General features: G+C 53.3%; 1 long non-coding RNA gene across 8 annotated transcripts in view; it reads left to right on the top strand.

Moving 5' to 3' along the window:
* The window catches only part of LOC127932367 (uncharacterized), a 7101-nt gene extending 6794 nt beyond the window's left edge, over positions 1–307 (top strand). For all 8 annotated transcript variants that reach the window (XR_008144976.1, XR_008144975.1, XR_008144974.1 and 5 more), the window contains one exon: positions 1–307. This exon is cut by the window's left edge. This is a non-coding gene — a long non-coding RNA (uncharacterized LOC127932367).
* The last annotated feature ends 5460 nt before the right edge of the window (positions 308–5767 follow it).

Raw genomic sequence — 5767 nt, 5'->3', positions numbered from 1 at the left:
AATCACTGCCAAAGGTGCTTCAACACAGTACTGAGTAAAACATGGGTTTTGCTTTGTCATTATGGGATGTTGTGTGAAGATTGATGAGAAAAAAAAGTATTTCATCCATTTTAGAATAAGTCTCTCCCTTCACTCTATACATCTTCCTGTCTGTCTTTCTGTATTTCCCCTGTCTCTCCCTTCACTCTATACATCTTCCTGTCTGTCTTTCTGTATTTCCCCTGTCTCTCCCTTCACTCTATACATCTTCCTGTCTGTCTTTCTGTATTTCCCCTGTCTCTCCCTTCACTCTATACATCTTCCTGTCTGTCTTTCTCCTCTCCCCTCTCCCTCTCCCTCCCTCCTCCAACCCCATCCCCTCTCCCTCCTCCAACCCCCTCCCTCCTCCCTCCTCCAACCCCCTCCCTCTCCCTCTCCCTCCTCTCCTCCAACCCCCTCCCCTCTCCCTCCTCCAACCCCCTCCCTCTCTCCCCTCCAACCCCCTCCCTCTCTCCCTCCTGTCCCTCCCTCCCCCTCTCCCTCCTCCAACCCCCTCCCCCTCCCTCCTCCAACCCCTCCCTCTCCCTCCAACCCCCCCCTCCTCCTCCCCTCTCTCCAACCCCCCCTCCTCCAACCCCCTCCCTCTCTCTCCCTCCCTCCCAACCCCCTCCCTCTCTCCCCTCTCCCTCCTCCAACCCCTCCCTCTCTCTCTCCCTCCCTCCTCCCTCCTCCAACCCTCCCTCTCTCCCTCCTCCAACCCCCTCCCTCTCCCCTCTCCCTCCCTCCTCCAACCCCTCCCCTCTCCCTTCTCCAACCCCCTCCCTCTCTCCCTCCTCCAACCCCCTCCTCTCCTCCAACCCCCTCCCCCCTCCCTCTCTCCCTCCTCCAACCCCCCCCCCTCCCTCCCTCTCCCTCCTCCAACCCCCCCCTCTCCTCTCCCTCCTCCAACCCCCTCCCCTCTCTCCCTCCTCCAACCCCCTCCCCTCTCCCTCTCCCTCCTCCAACCCCCCCTCTCTCCCCCTCCTCCAACCCCCTCCCTCTCTCCCCAACCCCCTCCAACCCCCTCCCTCTCTCCCTCTCTCCCTCCTCCAACCCCCTCCCTCTCCTCCAACCCCCTCCCTCTCTCCCTCCTCCAACCCCCTCCCTCTCTCCCTCTCCAACCCCCTCCCTCTCTCCCCCTCCTCCTCCCCCCTCCCTCTCTCTCCCTTCTCCAACCCCCCCCTCCCTCTCCCTCTCCAACCCCCCTCTCTCCCTCCTCCAACCCCCTCCCTCCCTCCTCTCTCCCTCCTCCAACCCCCTCCCTCTCTCCCTCTCTCCCTCCTCCAACCCCCTCCCTCTCTCCCTCCTCCAACCCCCTCCCTCCCTCCTCCCTCTCTCCCTCCTCCAACCCCCTCCCTCCCCTCCAACCCCCCTCTCTCCCTCTCTCCCTCCTCCAACCCCCTCCCTCTCTCCCCCTCCCTCCTCCAACCCCCTCCCTCTCTCCCTCTCTCCCTCCTCCAACCCCCTCCCTCTCTCCCTCCTCTCTCCTCCCTCCTCCCCCTCCAACCCCCCTCTCCCTCCTCCAACCCCCTCCCTCTCTCCCTCTCTCCCTCCTCCAACCCCCTCCCTCTCTCCCTCCTCCAACCCCCTCCCTCTCTCCCTCCTCCAACCCCCTCCCTCCCTCTCTCCCCCTCCTCCAACCCCCCCTCTCCCTCTCTCCCTCCTCCAACCCCCTCCCTCTCTCCCTCTCTCCCTCCTCCAACCCCCTCCCTCTCTCCCTCTCTCCCTCCTCCAACCCCCTCCCTCTCTCTCCTCCCTCCTCCAACCCCTCCCCTCCAACCCCCTCTCTCCTTCCCTTCCAACCCCCTCCCTCTCTCCCCTCTCCCCTCCAACCCCTCCCTCTCTCCCTCTCCCTCCTCCAACCCCCTCCCTCTCTCCCTCTCTCCCTCCTCCAACCCCCTCCCTCTCTCTCCGTGGTCTTGTATAAATTGTTTTCCTCCGGCCACATACAGTAACAGCAAGGTGATGTATAGCTTCCTCCTTTCCCCTCTTCCTCCCATGTCTCCCTTCTCTCTATCTAAATGTTGGGTTTCAGTAGCTAGCTGGCGTACACTTCTCTCCTCCCCTCCCTCCCCTTCTTGCCTCGCCCCTCCCTCTCTCTCTCTCCATGGTGTAAACATCAAGCTCAGTAGCTGTCTGGTGCTGGTGTGTTACACTGCATGGCTAGAAGCTATAATGAAGCCGGGGGACTGATGGAGAGATAACCGGAGAACCAGTGAAGCATAGCTCAGTATACAGTGTGTCTGTGTGTCTGTGTGTCTGTGTGTAGCTCCATATACAGTGTGTCTGTGTGTGTGTGTCTGTGTGTAGCTCCATATACAGTGTGTCTGTGTGTAGCTCCATATACAGTGTGTCTGTGTGTAGCTCCATATACAGTGTGTCTGTGTGTAGCTCCATATACAGTGTGTCTGTGTGTAGCTCCATATACAGTGTGTCTGTGTGTAGCTCCATATACAGTGTGTCTGTGTGTAGCTCCATATACAGTGTGTCTGTGTGTAGCTCCATATACAGTGTGTCTGTGTGTGTGTGTGTCTGTGTGTAGCTCCATATACAGTGTGTCTGTGTGTAGCTCCATATACAGTGTGTCTGTGTGTAGCTCCATATACAGTGTGTCTGTGTGTAGCTCCATATACAGTGTGTCTGTGTGCGTGTGTGTCTGTGTGTAGCTCCATATACAGTGTGTCTGTGTGTAGCTCCATATACAGTGTGTCTGTGTGCGTGTGTGTCTGTGTGTAGCTCCATATACAGTGTGTCTGTGTGTAGCTCTATATACAGTGTGTCTGTGTGCGTGTGTGTCTGTGTGTAGCTCCATATACAGTGTGTCTGTGTGTGTCTGTGTGTAGCTCTATATACAGTGTGTCTGTGTGCGTGTGTGTCTGTGTGTAGCTCCATATACAGTGTGTCTGTGTGTGTGTAGCTCCATATACAGTGTGTCTGTGTGTGTGTGAGTGTCTGTGTGTCTGTCCATACACAGCTATCTGAACAAAAGCCAACAACATTGTTATTGGTCTCTAGAAGGCAGGAACATCAGTCTATGGGGCTCGCTGTGTTCAGTCAGGTCTGCAAATGCTTTTATTTCATGTTAGTCGTTGTAAGGGGATGTAGGAGGCAAAGCGGGAGTTTGACTGGCTGTCTTTCCACCCTCTGTCTTTCTCTCTCACCATGTCTCTCTCTTTCTACCGGAGCTCTCTCCACTTGCTTCCCTCCAGCCCTCTGTCTTTCTCTCTCACCATGTCTCTCTCTTTCTACCGGAGCTCTCTCCACTTGCTTCCCTCCAGCCCTCTGTCTTTCTCTCTCACCATGTCTCTCTCTTTCTACCGGAGCTCTCTCCACTTGCTTCCCTCCAGCCCTATGTCTTTCTCTCTCACCATGTCTCTCTCTTTCTACCGGAGCTCTCTCCACTTGCTTCCCTCCAGCCCTATGTCTTTCTCTCTCACCATGTCTCTCTCTTTCTACCGGAGCTCTCTCCACTTGCTTCCCTCCAGCCCTCTGTCTTTCTCTCTCACCATGTCTCTCTCTTTCTACCGGAGCTCTCTCCACTTGCTTCCCTCCAGCCCTCTGTCTTTCTCTCTCACCATGTCTCTCTCTTTCTACCGGAGCTCTCTTCACTTGCCTCCCTCCAGCCCTCTCTCCCTCCCTTCTCCCTTCCCTCCCTCCCTCTCTCTATACACTAGAGGTCATTAAAAGAGAGAGCAGAGTCCAAGCCCACACAACCACCTAGGGCCATAGTTACGTCGTTCTGGTTCTCTTCACTCTCACACACACACCCACAATGACACACAGGCAATTAAAGTATCTTGTTGTTTTTATACCCTCTACCTACCAACCCCAGAACCTCCACTTGCTTCCCTCCAGCCCTCTGTCTTTCTCTCTCCCATGTCTCTCTCTTTCAAGGGAGCTCTCTTGTTGCCTCCAGCCCTCTCTCCCTCCCTTCTCCCAACCCTCCCTCCCAGCGTATACACATCATTCCGAGACACTGAACCCCCATTCACCTTGCCTAGAGACGAAACACTTCACAACACACACACACAATGACACACAGGCAATTAAAGTATCTTGTTGTTTTTATACCCTCTACCTACCAACCCCAGAACCTCCACACACACACACACACACACACTTGGCACACAGACACACACATCACACAGACACTGAACCCCATTCACTTGCACACACACACACACACACACACACACACACACACACACACACACACACACCATTTCACTGACCCCCCTCACTGTGAAACAAAATCCCCTAAAACCTATTTGATTTCATGGAGACATACTTGTTGTTGTTTTAAATCTGTTCCAGGGCTGTTATTAACAACTGTTATTAACAGTGCTGTGGCAATGCCACCTGGGGGACCAGCTGAATCAATTCCCTCAGATGGTGTTTCTGTGTCATCGGCATGTTGATTGTTATTTAAATGGGACACAGAGTCACAAAACAACATTGTTTTTAGTGGTTTAATTCTCCCAGGGCATTTTGACAGAAAGAGAGAGAGAGAATTAAACTAATATTGTTTTTAAAAAAAAAGTAATTTATCTCTTCCCTCCTTTTTATATTGAACTGTGTATGTAACGGAAGTAAAAACCCAGGCTTTAGCTCAGAACGCTAACACAGTCTTGTGACCGGGGTTGGAACCCAGTCACACAAAGACAGAGATACATCTAGGCGCGCCAAAGACTATCTCTGCTCTCTAAGAATGGGCTTTCTCCATAGAAATACAAATACTAGAAGGGAGAAAAGCCCCATCATGGCAAACCGACTTGAATTGAGATCCCTGTTTTAGTCATTCTATTTCCATGGCGTTCTCAGTAACCAATAGAAAAGACCTTCAGTAGCCTGCTGATAAGCTATAGGTAGCTTCTGTGTAAGAGGCTCTAATGGCAAAAGCCAATATATGTCACATATGACCTGAACAGTGCCCTGGCCTTAATGTTGAGATAAGCATCACCCACTCCCTTCACTCTCCTATCTTCTTCTCTCTAGCTCTCTTTCCCTTTACTCAAACTTTTCTCTCTTCCTTTCTATCCCTTCTTCAATCTCTCCATTGTACTGTAAACATCACAAGTCCAAGGCTTAACTCTCCCTTCTCTCTCTCGCTCTCTCTCTCTCTCTCTCTCTCTCTCTCTCTCTCTCTCTCTCTCTCTCTCTCTCTCTCTCTCTCTCTCTCTCTCTCTCTCTCTCTCTCTCTCAGCCATCCCTCCATCCCTCCCTCCCTCCCTCCCTATCTTCAATCTCTCCATTGTACTGTAAACGTCTCAAGATTCAGGCTATACTCTCCCTCTCCCCTTCTCCTTCCTCCCCTCTTTCCCTCTCTCCATTGTGTTAGCAACATCACAACCCCAAGGCTTCCCTCTCCCCTTCTCCTTCCTCCCCTCGTTCCCTCTCTCCACTGTGTTAGTAACATCACAACCCCAAGGCTTCCCTCTCCCCTTCTCCTTCCTCCCCTCGTTCCCTCTCTCTATTGTGTTAGTAACATCACAACCCCAAGGCTTCCCTCTCCCCTTCTCCTTCCTCCCCTCGTTCCCTCTCTCTATTGTGTTAGTAACATCACAACCCCAAGGCTTCCCTCTCCCCTTCTCCTTCCTCCCCTCTTTCCCTCTCTCTATTGTGTTAGCAACATCACAACCCCAAGGCTTCCCTCTCCCCTTCTCCTTCCTCCCCTCGTTCCCTCTCTCTATTGTGTTAGCAACATCACAACCCCAAGGCTTCCCTCTCCCCTTCTCCTTCCTCCCCTCTT

This window comes from Oncorhynchus keta, chromosome 10 (genome assembly GCF_023373465.1).
Source record: "Oncorhynchus keta strain PuntledgeMale-10-30-2019 chromosome 10, Oket_V2, whole genome shotgun sequence".
In the NCBI taxonomy this organism is placed as follows: Eukaryota; Metazoa; Chordata; class Actinopteri; order Salmoniformes; family Salmonidae; genus Oncorhynchus; species Oncorhynchus keta.
Note: the sequence above shows the minus strand (reverse complement) of the source record. Positions and strands in the feature narration are given on the sequence as shown.